The sequence below is a fragment of the Schistocerca americana genome, chromosome 6 (assembly GCF_021461395.2).
Source record: "Schistocerca americana isolate TAMUIC-IGC-003095 chromosome 6, iqSchAmer2.1, whole genome shotgun sequence".
NCBI classification, from domain to species: Eukaryota; Metazoa; Arthropoda; class Insecta; order Orthoptera; family Acrididae; genus Schistocerca; species Schistocerca americana.
In genome coordinates, this window is record NC_060124.1 from 617364415 (window position 1) to 617378970 (window position 14556).

Genomic DNA, 14556 nt, shown 5'->3' on the forward strand with positions numbered 1-14556 from the left:
GGAATTTCACAATGACGATGAAACACAGAAATGTCATCGGAATTAAATACAAAAGGCACAATGCCGCCTTAAGTATTAGAACAGAGACTCTCCATACAGCCGGTGCTTTGAGCATTCCCTGTGAGACCAGTATTAGTTTCCGCTACACCTCTGCAGGTTCAGTTTATTCCTTGGACCTTCACATTGACGATGAAACACAGAAATGGCATCGGAATTAAATACAAAAGGCCCAATACCGCCTTAAGTACAAGAATAGAGACTCTTCATACAGTCGGTGATTTGAGCATTCCCTGTGAGACCAGTATTAGCTTCCGCTACACCTCTGCAGGTTCAGTTTAATCCTTGGACCTTCACATTGACGATGAAACACAGAAATGGCATCGGAATTAAATACAAAAGGCACAATGCCGCCTTAAGTACAAGAATAGAGACTCTTCTTACAGTCGGTGTTTGAGCATTCCCTGTGAGACTAGTATTAGTTTCCGCTACACCTCTGCAAGTTCAGTTGATTCCTTGGACCTTCACATTGACGATGAAACACAGAAATGGCTTCGGAATTGAATACAAAAGGCACAATGCCGCCTTAAGTACAAGAATAGAGACATTTCTTACAGTCGGGGCTTTGAGCATTCCCTGTGAGACCAGTAATAGTATCCGATACACCACTGCAGGTTCAATGTATTCCTTGGACATACACATTGACGACGAAACACAGAAATCGCATCGGAATTAAATACAATAGGCACAATGCCGCTTTAAGTACAAGAATAGAGACTCTTCTTACAGTCGGTGCTTTGAACATTCCCTCGGAGACCAGTAATAGTATCCGATACACCACTGCAGGTTCAATGTATTCCTTGGACCTTCACATTGACGATGAAAGACAGAAATGGCATCGGAATTAAATACAAAAGGCACAATGCCGCCTTAACTACAAGAATAGAGGCTCTTCTTACAGTCGGTGCTTTGAGCATTCCCTGTGAGACCAGTATTAGTTTCCGCTACACCTCTGCAGGTTCAGTTTATTCCTTGGACCTCCACATTGACGATGAAACACAGAAATAGCATCGGAATTAAATACAAAAGGCACAATACCGCCTTAAGTCCAAGAATAGACACTCTTCTTACAGTCGGTGCTTTGAACATTCCCTGTGAGACCAGTATTAGTTTCCGCTACACCTCTGCAGGTTCAGTTTATTCCTTGGACCTTCACATTGACGATGAAACACAGAAACGGCATCGGAATTAAATACCAAAGGCACAATGCTGCCTTAAGTACAAGAATAGAGACTCTTCTTACAGTCGGTGCTTTGAGCATTCCCTGTGAGACCAGTATTAGTTTCCGCTACACCTCTGCAGGTTCAGTTTATTCCTTGGACCTTCACATTGACGATGAAACACAGAAATGGCATCGGAATTAAATACAAAAGGCACAATGCCGCCTTAAGTACAAGAATAGAGACGCTTCTTACAGTCGGTGCTTTGAGCATTCCCTGTGAGACCAGTAATAGTATCCGATACACCACTGCAGGTTCAATGTATTCCTTGGACATACACATTGACGATGAAACGCAGGAATCGCATCGGAATTATATACAAAAGGCACAATGCCGCCTTAAGTACAAGAATAGAGATTCTTCTTACAGTCGGTGCTTTGAGCATTCCCTGTGAGATAAGTAATAGTATCCGATACACCACTGCAGGTTCAATGTATTCCTTGGACTTTCACATTGACGATGAAACACAGAAATGACATCGGAATTAAATACAAAAGGCACAATGCCGCCTTAAGTACAAGAATAGAGACTCTTCTTACAGTCGGTGCTTTGAGCATTCCCTGTGAGACCAGTATTAGTTTCCGCTACACCTCTGCAGGTTCAGTTTATTCCTTGGACCTTCACATTCACGATGAAACACAGAAATGGCATCGGGAGTAATACAAAAGGCACAATGCCGCCTTAAGTACAAGAATAGAGAATCTTCTTACAGTAGGTGCTTTGAGCATTCCCTGTGAGACCAGTATTAGATTCTGCTACACCTCTGCAGGTTCAGTTTATTCCTTGGACCTTCTAATTGACGTTGAAACACAGAAATTGCATCGGAATTAAATACAAAAGGCACAATGCCGCCTTAAGTACAAGACTAGAGACTCTTCTTACAGTCGGTGCTTTGAGCACTCCCTGTGAGACCAGTAATAGTATCCGATACACCACTGCAGGTTCAATGTATTCCATGGACCTTCACATTGACGATGAAACACAGAAATGGCATCGGAATTAAATACAAAAGGCACAATGCCGCCTTAAGTACAAGAATAGAGACTCTTCTTACAGTCGGTGCTTTGAGCATTCCCTGTGAGACCAGTAATAGTATCCGATACGCCACTGCAGGTTCAATCTATTCCTTGGACATACGCATTGACGATGAAACACAGATATGGCATCGGAATTAAATACAAACGGCACAATGCCGCCTTAAGTACAAGAATAGAGACTCTTCTTACAGTCGGTGCTTTGAACATTCCCTGTGAGACCAGTAATAGTATCCGATACACCACTGCAGGTTCAATGTATTCCTTGGACTTTCACATTGACGATGAAACACAGAAATGATATCGGAATTAAATACAAAAGGCACAATGCCGCCTTAAGTACAAGAATAGAGACTCTTCTTACAGTCGGTGCTTTGAGCATTCCCTGTGAGACCTGTATTAGTTTCCGCCACACCTCTGCAGGTCCAGTTTATTCCTTGGACCTTCACATTGACGATGGAACACAGAAATGGCATCGGAATTAAATACAAAAGGCACCATGCCGCCTTAAGTACAAGAATAGTGAATCTTCTTACAGTCGGTGCTTTGAGCATTCCCTGTGAGACCAGTATTAGTTTCTGCTACACCTCTGCAGGTACAGTTTATTCCTTGGACCTTCTCATTGACGATGAAACACAGAAGTGGCATCGGAATTAAATACAAAAGGCACAATGCCGCCTTAAGTACAAGAATAGAGACTCTTCTTACAGTCGGTGATTTGAGCATTCCCTGTGAGACCAGTAATAGTATCCGATACACCACTGCAGGTTCAATGTATCCCTTGGACTTTCACATTGACGATGAAACACAGCAATCGCATCGGAATTATATACAAAAGGCACAATGCCGCCTTAAGTACAAGAATAGAGACTCTTCTTACAGTCGGTGCTTTGAGCATTCCCTGTGAGATAAGTAATAGTATCCGATACACCACTGCAGGTTCAATGTATTCCTTGGACTTTCACATTGACGATGAAAAACAGAAATGACATCGGAATTAAATACAAAAGGCACAATGCCGCCTTAAGTACAAGAATAGAGACTCTTCTTACAGTCGGTGCTTTGAGCATTCCCTGTGAGACCATTATTAGTTTCCGCTACACCTCTGCAGGTTCAGTTTATTCCTTGGACCTTCACATTGACGATGAAACACAGAAATGGCATCGGAATTAAATACAAAAGGCACAAAGCCGCCTTAAGTACAAGAATAGAGAATCTTCTTACAGTCGGTGCTTTGAGCATTCCCTGTGAGAACAGTATTAGTTTCTGCTACACCTCTGCAGGTTCAGTTTATTCCTTGGACCTTCTCATTGATGATGAAACACAGAAATGGCATCGGAAATAAATACAAAAGGCACAATGCCGCTTTAAGTACAAGAATAGAGACTCTTCTTACAGTCGGTGCTTTGAGCATTCCCTGTGAGACCAGTAATAGTATCCGATACACCACTGCAGGTTCAATGTATTCCATGGACCTTCACATTGACGATGAAACACAGAAATGGCATCGGAATTTAATACAAAAGGCACAATGCCGCCTTAAGTACAAGAATAGAGACTCTTCTTACAGTCGGTGCTTTGAGCATTCCCTGTGAGACCAGTAATAGTATCCGATACACCACTGCCGGTTCAATGTATTCCTTGGACCTTCACATTGACGATGAAACACAGAATTCGCATCGGAATTAAATACAAAAGGCACAATGCCGCCTTCAGTACAAGAATAGAGACTCTTCTTACAGTCGGTGCTTTGAGCATTCCCTGTGAGACCAGTAATAGTATCCGATACACCACTGCAGGTTCAATGTATTCCTTGGACCTTCACATTGACGATGAACCACAGAAATCGCATCGGAATTAAATACAAAAGGCACAATGCCGCCTTAAGTACAAGAATAGAGACTCTTCTTACAGTCGGTGATTTGAGCATTCCCTGTGAGACCAGTATTAGTTTCCGCAACACCTCTGCGGGTTCAGTTTATTCCTCGGACCTCCACATTGACGATGAAACACAGAAATAGCATCGGAATTAAATACAAAAGGCACAATACCGCCTTAAGTCCAAGAATAGAGACTCTTCTTACAGTCGGTGCTTTGAGCATTCCCTGTGAGACCAGTATTAGTTTCCGCTACACCTCTGCAGATTCAGTTTATTCCTTGGACCTTCACATTGACGATGAAACACAGAAATGGCATCGTAATTAAATACAAAAGGCACAATGCCGCCATAACTACAAGAATAGAGACTCTTCTTACCGTCGGTGCTTTGAGCATTCCCTGTGAGACCAGTATTAGTTTCCGCTACACTTCTGCAGGTTCAGTTTATTCCTTGGACCTTCACATTTACGATGAAACACAGAAATGGCATCGGAATTAAATACAAAAGGCACAATGCCGCCGTAAGTGCAAGAATAGGGACTCTTCTTACAGTCGGTGCTTTGAGCATTCCCTGTGAGACCTGTATTAGTTTCCGCTACACCTCTGCAGGTTCAGTTTATTCCTTGGACCTTCACATTGACGATGAAACACAGAAATGGCATCGGAATTAAATACAAAAGGCACAATGCCGCCTTAAGTACAAGAATAGATACTCTTCTTACAGTCAGTGCTTTGAGCATTCCCTGTGAGACCAGTAATAGTATCCGATACACCACTGCAGGTTCAATGTCTTCCTTGGACCTTCACATTGACGATGAAAAACAGAAATGGCATCGGAATTAAATACAAAAGGCACAATGCCGCCTTAAGTACAAGAATAGAGACTCTTCTTATAGTCGGTGCTTTGAGCATTCCCTGTGTGACCAGTATTAGTTTCCGCTACACCTCTGCAGATTCAGTTTATTCCTTGGACCTTCACATTGACGATGAAACACAGAAATGGCATCGTAATTAAATACAAAAGGCACAATGCCGCCATAACTACAAGAATAGAGACTCTTCTTACCGTCGGTGCTTTGAGCATTCCCTGTGAGACCAGTATTAGTTTCCGCTACACTTCTGCAGGTTCAGTTTATTCCTTGGACCTTCACATTTACGATGAAACACAGAAATGGCATCGGAATTAAATACAAAAGGCACAATGCCGCCGTAAGTGCAAGAATAGGGACTCTTCTTACAGTCGGTGCTTTGAGCATTCCCTGTGAGACCTGTATTAGTTTCCGCTACACCTCTGCAGGTTCAGTTTATTCCTTGGACCTTCACATTGACGATGAAACACAGAAATGGCATCGGAATTAAATACAAAAGGCACAATGCCGCCTTAAGTACAAGAATAGATACTCTTCTTACAGTCAGTGCTTTGAGCATTCCCTGTGAGACCAGTAATAGTATCCGATACACCACTGCAGGTTCAATGTCTTCCTTGGACCTTCACATTGACGATGAAAAACAGAAATGGCATCGGAATTAAATACAAAAGGCACAATGCCGCCTTAAGTACAAGAATAGAGACTCTTCTTATAGTCGGTGCTTTGAGCATTCCCTGTGTGACCAGTATTAGTTTCCGCTACACCTCTGCAGGTTCAGTTTATTCCTTGGACGTTCACATTGACGATGAAACACAGAAATGGCATCGGAATTAAATACAGAAGGCACAATGCCGCCTTAAGTGCAAGAATAGAGACTCTTCTTACAGTCGGTGCTTTGAGCATTCCCTGTGAGACCAGTAATAGTATCCGATACACCACTGCAGGTTCAATGTATTCCTGGGACCTTCACATTGACGATGAAACACAGAAATCGCATCGGAATTAAATACAAAAGGCACAATGCCGCCTTAAGTACAAGAATAGAGACTCTTCTTACAGTCGGTGATTTGAGCATTCCCTGTGAGACCAGTAATATTATCCGATACACCACTGCAGGTTCAATGTATTCCTTGGTCCTTCACATTGACGATGAAACACAGAAATCGCATCGGAATTAAATACAAAAGGCACAATGAAGCCTTAAGTACAAGAATAGATACTCTTCTTACAGTCGGTGATTTGAGCAACCCCTGTGAGACCAGTAATAGTATCCGATACACCACTGCAGGTTCAATGTATTCCTTGAATCTTCACATTGACGATGAAAAACAGAAATGGCATCGGAATTAAATACAAAAGGCACAATGCCGCCTTAAGTACAAGAAAAGAGACTCTTCTTATAGTCGGTGCTTTGAGCATTCCCTGTGTGACCAGTATTAGTTTCCGATACACCTCTGCAAGTTCAGTTCATTCCTTGGACCTTCACATTGACGATGAAACACAGAAATGGCATCAGAATTAAATACAAAAGGCACAATGCCGCCTTAACTAAAAGAATATAGACTCTTTTTACCGTCGGTGCTTTGAGCATTCCCTGTGAGACCAGTATTAGTTTCCGCTACACTTCTGCAGGTTCAGTTTATTCCTTGGACCTTCACGTTTACGATGAAACACAGAAATGGCATCGGAATTAAATACAAAAGGCACAATGCCGCCATAAGTACAAGAATAGAGACTCTTCTTACAGTCGGTGCTTTGAGCATTCCCTGTGAGACCAGTATTAGTTTCCGCTACACCACTGGAGGTTCAATGTATTCCTTGGACATTCACATTGGCGATGAAACACTGAAATTACATCGGAATTAAATACAAAAGGCACAATGATGCCTTAAGTATAAGAATAGAGACTCTTCTAACAGTCGGTGCTTTGAGCATTCCCAGTAAGACCAGTATTAGTTTCCGATACACCACAGCAGGTTCAATGTATTCCTTCGACCTTCACATTGACGATGAAACACAGAAATCGCATCGGAATTAAATACAAAAGGTTCAATGCTGCCTTAAGTACAAGAATAGAGACTCTTCTTACAGTCGGTGCTTTGAGCATTCCCTGTGAGACCAGTAATAGTATACGATACACCACTGCAGGTTCAATGTATTGCTTGGACCTTCACATTGACGATGAAACACAGAAATCGCATCGGAATTAAATACAAAAGACACAATGCCGCCTTCAGTACAAGAATAGAGACTCTTCTTACAGTCGGTGCTTTGAGCATTCCCTGTGAGACCAGTAATAGTATCCGATACACCACTGCAGGTTCAATGTATTCCTTGGACCTTCACATTGACGATGAAACACAGAAATCGCATCGGAATTAAATACAAAAGGCACAGTGCCGCCTTAAGTACAAGAATAGAGACTCTTCTTACAGTCGGCGATTTGAGTATTCCCTGTGAGACCAGTATTAGTTTCCGCTACACCTCTGCAGGTTCAGTTTATTCCTTGGACCTCCACATTGACGATGAAACACAGAAATAGCATCGGAATTAAATACAAAAGGCACAATACCGCCTTAAGTCCAAGAATAGAGACTCTTCTTACAGTCGGTGCTTTGAGCTTCGCTGTGAGACCAGTATTAGTTTCCGCTACACCTCTGCAGGTTCAGTTTATTCCTTGGACCTTCACATTGACGATGAAACACAGAAACGGCATCGGAATTAAATACCAAAGGCACAATGCTGCCTTAAGTACAAGAATAGAGACTCTTCTTACAGTCGGTGCTTTGAGCATTCCCTGTGAGACCAGTATTAGTTTCCGCTACACCTCTGCAGGTTCAGTTTATTCCTTGGACCTTCACATTGACGATGAAACACAGAAATGGCATCGGAATTAAATACAAAAGGCACAATGCCGCCTTAAGTACAAGAATAGAGACGCTTCTTACAGTCGGTGCTTTGAGCGTTTCCTGTGAGACCAGTTATAGTATCCGATACACCACTGCAGGTTCAATGTATTCCTTGGACATACACATTGACGATGAAACACAGAAATGGCATCGGAATTAAATACAAAAGCCACAATGCCGCCTTAAGTACAAGAATAGAGACTCTTCTTACAGTCGGTGCTTTGAGCATTCCCTGTGAGACCAGTATTAGTTTCCGCTACACCTCTGCAGGTTCAGTTTATTCCTTGGACCTTCACATTGACGATGAAACACAGAAATGGCATCGGAATTAAATACAAACGGCACAATGCCGCCTTAAGTACAAGAATAGAGACTCTTCTTACAGTCGGTGCTTTGAGCATTCCCTGTGAGACCAGTAATAGTATCCGATACACCACTGCAGGTTCAATGTATTCCTTGGCCCTTCACATTGACGATGAAAAACAGAAATGGCATCGGAATTAAATACAAAAGGCACAATGCCGCCTTAAGTACAAGAATAGATACTCTTCTTATAGTCGGTGCTTTGGCCATTCCCTGTGTGACCAGTATTAGTTTCCGCTACACCTCTGCAGGTTCAGTTTATTCCTTGGACGTTCACATTGACGATGAAACACAGAAATGGCATCGGAATTAAATACAAAAGGCACAATGCCGCCTTAAGTACAAGAATAGAGACTGTTCTTACAGTCGGTGCTTTGAGCATTCCCTGTGAGACCAGTAATAGTATCCGATACACCACTGCAGGTTCAATGTATTCCTTGGACCTTCACATTGACGATGAAACACAGAAATGGCATCGGAATTAAATACAAAAGGCACAAGGCCGCCTTAAGTACAAGAATAGAGACTCTTCTTACAGTCGGTGCTTTGAGCATTCCCTGTGAGACCAGTAATAGTATCCGATACACCACTGCAGGCTCAATCTATTCCTTGGACATACACATTGACGATGAAACACAGAAATTACATCGGAATTAAATACAAAAGGACCAATGCCGCCTTAAGTACAAGAATAGAGACTCTTCTTACAGTCGGTGCTTTGAGCATTCCCTGTGAGACCAGTATTAGTTTCCGCTACACCTCTGCAGGTTCAGTTTATTCCTTGGACCTTCACATTGACGGTGAAACACAGAAATGGCATCGGAATTAAATACAAAAGGCACAATGCCGCCTTAAGTACAAGAATAGAGACTCTTCTTACAGTCGGTGCTTTGAGCATTCCCTGTGAGACCAGTAATAGTATCCGATACACCACTGCAGGTTCAATGTATTCCTTGGCCCTTCACATTGACGATGAAAAACAGATATGGCATCGGAATTAAATACAAAAGGCACAATGCCGCCTTAAGTACAAGAATAGATACTCTTCTTATAGTCGGTGCTTTGGGCATTCCCTGTGTGACCAGTATTAGTTTCCGCTACACCTCTGCAGGTTCAGTTTATTCCTTGGACGTTCACATTGACGATGAAACACAGAAATCGCATCGGAATTAAATACAAAAGGCACAATGCCGCCTTAAGTACAAGAATAGAGACTCTTCTTACAGTCGGTGCTTTGAGCATTCCCTGTGAGACCAGTAATAGTATCCGATACACCACTGCAGGTTCAATGTATTCCTTGGACCTTCACATTGACGATGAAACACAGAAATGGCATCGGAATTAAATACAAAAGGCACAATGCCGCCTTAAGTACAAGAATAGAGACTCTTCTTACAGTCGGTGCTTTGAGCATTCCCTGTGAGACCAGTAATAGTATCTGATACACCACTGCAGGCTCAATCTATTCCTTGGACATACACATTGACGATGAAACACAGAAATTACATCGGAATTAAATACAAAAGGACCAATGCCGCCTTAAGTACAAGAATAGAGACTCTTCTTACAGTCGGTGCTTTGAGCATTCCCTGTGAGACAAGTATTAGTTTCCGCTACACCTCTGCAGGTTCAGTTTATTCCTTGGACCTTCACATTGACGGTGAAACACAGAAATGGCATCGGAATTAAATACAAAAGGCACAATGCCGCCTTAAGTACAAGAATAGAGACGCTTCTTACAGTCGGTGCTTTGAGCGTTCCCTGTGAGACCAGTAATAGTATCCGATACACCACTGTAGGTTCAATGCATTCCTTGGACATACACATTGACGATGAAACACAGAAATCGCATCGGAATCATATACAAAAGGCACAATGCTGCCTTAACTACAAGAATAGAGACTCTTCTTACCGTCGGTGCTTTGAGCATTCCCTGTGAGACCAGTACTAGTTACCGCTACACCTCTGCAGGTTCAGTTTATTCCTTGGACCTTCACATTTACGATGAAACACAGAAATGGCATCGGAATTAAATACAAAAGGCACAATGCCGCCATAAGTACAAGAATAGAGACTCTTCTTAGTGTCGGTGCTTTGAGCATTCCCTGTGAGACCAGTATTAGTTTCCGCTACACCTCTGCAGGTTCAGTTTATTCCTTGGACCTTCACATTGACGATGAAACACAGAAATGGCATCGGAATGAAATACAAAAGGCACAATGCCGCCTTAAGTACAAGAATAGAGACGCTTCTTACAGTCGGTGCTTTGAGCATTCCCAGTGAGACCAGTAATAGTATCCGATACACCACTGCAGGTTCAATGTATTCCTTGGCCCTTCACATTGACGATGAAAAACAGAAATAGCATCGGAATTAAATACAAAAGGCACAATGCCGCCTTAAGTACAAGAATAGATACTCTTCTTATAGTCGGTGCTTTGGGCATTCCCTGTGTGACCAGTATTAGTTTCCGCTACACCTCTGCAGGTTCAGTTTATTCCTTGGACGTTCACATTGACGATGAAACACAGAAATGGCATCGGAATTAAATACAAAAGGCACAATGCCGCCTTAAGTACAAGAATAAAGACTGTTCTTACAGTCAGTGCTTTGAGCATTCCCTGTGAGACCAGTAATAGTATCCGATACACCACTGAAGGTTCAATGTATTCCTGGGACCTTCACATTGACGATGAAACACAGAAATCGCATCGGAATTAAATACAAAAGGCACAATGCCGCCTTAAGTACAAGAATAGAGACTCTTCTTACAGTCGGTGCTTTGAGCATTCCCTGTGAGCCCAGTAATAGTATCCGATACACCACTGCAGGTTCAATGTATTCCTTGGACCTTCACATTGACAATGAAACACAGAAATCGCATCGGAATAAAATACAAAAGGCACAATGCCGCCTTAAGTACAAGAATAGAGACTCTTCTTACAGTCGGTGCTTTGAGCATTCCCTGTGAGACCAGTAATAGTATCCGATACACCACTGCAGGTTCAATCTATTTCTTGGACATACACACTGATGATGAAACACAGAAATTACATCGGAATTAAATACAAAAGGACCAATGCCGCCTTAAGTACAAGAATAGAGACTCTTCTTACAGTCGTGCTTTGAGCATTCCCTGTGAGACCAGTATTAGTTTCCACTACACCTCTACAGGTTCAGATTATTCCTTGGACCTTCAAATTGACGGTGAAACACAGAAATGGCATCGGAATTGAATACAAAAGGCACAATGCCGCCTTAAGTACAAGAAAAGAGACTCCTCTTACAGTCGGTGCTTTGAGCATTCCCTGTGAGACCAGTAACAGCATCCGATACACCACTGCAGGTTCAATGTATTCCTTGGACATACACATTGACGATGAAACTCAGAAATCGCATCGGAATTAAATACAAAAAGCACAATGCCTCCTTAATTACAAGAATAGAGACTCTTTTTACAGTCGGTGCTTTTAGCATTCCCTGTGAGATCAGTAATAGTATCCGATACACCACTGCAGGTTCAATGTATTCCTTGGACCTTCACATTGACGATGAAACACAGAAATGGCATCGGAATTAAATACAAAAGGCACAATGCCGCCTTAACTACAAGAATAGAGACTCTGCTTACCGTCGGTGCTTTGAGCATTCCCTGTGAGACCAGTATTAGTTTCCGCTACACCTCTGCAGGTTCAGTTTATTCCTTGGACCTTCACATTTACAATGAAACACAGAAATGGCATCGGAATTAAATACAACAGGCACAATGCCGCCATAAGTACAAGAATAGAGACTCTTCTTACAGTCGGTGCTTTGAGCATTCCCTGTGAGACCAGTATTAGTTTCCGCTACACCTCTGCAAGTTCAGACTATTCCTTGGACCTTCACATTGACGATGAAACACAGAAATGGCATCGGAATTAAATACTAAAGCCACAATACCGCCTTAAGTACAAGAATAGAGACTCTTCTTACAGTCGGTGCTTTGAGCATTCCCTGTGAGACCAGTATTAGTTTCCGCTACAACTCTGCAGGTTCAGTTTATTCCTTGGACCTTCACATTGACGATGAAACACAGAAATGGCGCCGGAATTAAATACAAAAGGCACAATGCCGCCTTAAGTACAAGAATAGAGACTCTTCTTACAGTCGGTGCTTTGAGCATTCCCTGTGAGACCAGTAATAGTATCCGATACACCACTGCAGGTTCAATGTATTCCTTGGACATACACATTGACGATGAAACACAGAATTCGCATCGGAATTAAATACAACAGGCACAATGCCGCCATAAGTGCAAGAATAGAGACTCTTCTTACAGTCGGTGCTTTGAGCATTCCCTGTGAGACCAGTATTAGTTTCCGCTACACCTCTGCAGGTTCAGTTTATTCCTTGGACCTTCACATTGACGATGAAACACAGAAATTGCATCGGAATTATATACAAGAGGCACAATGCCGCCTTAAGTACAAGAATATAGTCTCTTCTTACAGTCAGTGCTTTCAGCAATCCCTGTGAGACCAGTAATAGTATCCGATACACCACTGCAGGTTCAATGTATACCTTGGACCTTCACATTGACGATGAAACAGAGAAATGGCATCGGAATTAAATACAACAGGCACAATGCCGCCATAAGTACAAGAATAGAGACTCTTCTTACAGTCGGTGCTTTGAGCATTCCCTGTGAGACCAGTATTAGTTTCCGCTACACCTCTGCAAGTTCAGACTATTCCTTGGACCTTCACATTGACGATGAAACACAGAAATGGCATCGGAATTAAATACTAAAGCCACAATACCGCCTTAAGTACAAGAATAGAGACTCTTCTTACAGTCGGTGCTTTGAGCATTCCCTGTGAGACCAGTATTAGTTTCCGCTACAACTCTGCAGGTTCAGTTTATTCCTTGGACCTTCACATTGACGATGAAACACAGAAAGGGCACCGGAATTAAATACAAAAGGCACAATGCCGCCTTAAGTACAAGAATAGAGACTCTTCTTACAGTCGGTGCTTTGAGCATTCCCTGTGAGGCCAGTAATAGTATCCGATACACCACTGCAGGTTCAATGTATTCCTTGTACATACACATTGACGATGAAACACAGAATTCGCATCGGAATTAAATACAACAGGTACAATGCCGCCATAAGTGCAAGAATAGAGACTCTTCTTACAGTCGGTGCTCTGAGCATTCCCTGTGAGACCAGTATTAGTTTGCGCTACACCTCTGCAGGTTCAGTTTATTCCTTGGACCTTCACATTGACGATGAAACACAGAAATTGCATCGGAATTATATACAAGAGGCACAATGCCGCCTTAAGTACAAGAATAGAGTCTCTTCTTACAGTCGGTGCTTTGAGGATTCCCTGTGAGACCAGTAATAGTATCTGGTACACCACTGCAGGTTCAATGTATTCCTTGGACCTTCACATTGACGATGATACACAGAAATGGCATCGGAATTAAATACAAAAGGTACAATGCCGCCTTAAGTACAAGAATAGAGACTCTTCTTACAGTCGGTGCTTTGAGCATTCCCTGTGAGACCAGTAATAGTATCCGATACACCACTGCAGGCTTAATCTATTCCTTGGACAATCACATTGACGATGAAACACAGAATTTACATCGGAATTAAATACTAAAGTAACAATGCCGCCTTAAGTACAAGAATAGGGACTCTTCTTTCAGTCCGTGCTTTGAGCATTCCCTGTGAGACCGGTAATAGTATCCGATACATCTCTGCAGGTTCAGTTTATTCCTTGGACATACACATTGACGATGAAACACAGAAATCGCATCGGAATTAAATACAAAAGGCACAATGCCGCCTTAAGTACAAGAATAGATACTCTTCTTACAGTCGGTGATTTGAGCAATCCCTGTGAGACCAGTAATAGTATCCGATACACCACTGCAGGTTCAATGTATTCCTTGAACCTTCACATTGACGATGAAAAACAGAAATGGCATCGGAATTAAATACAAAAGGCACAATGCCGCCTTAAGTACAAGAAAAGAGACTCTTCTTATAGTCGGTGCTTTGAGCATTCCCTGTGTGACCAGTATTAGTTTCCGATACACCTCTGCAAGTTCAGTTTATTCCTTGGACCTTCACATTGACGATGAAACACGGAAATGGCATCAGAATTAAATACAAAAGGCACAATGCCGCCTTAACTACAAGAATAGAGACTCTTCTTACCGTCGGTGCTTTGAG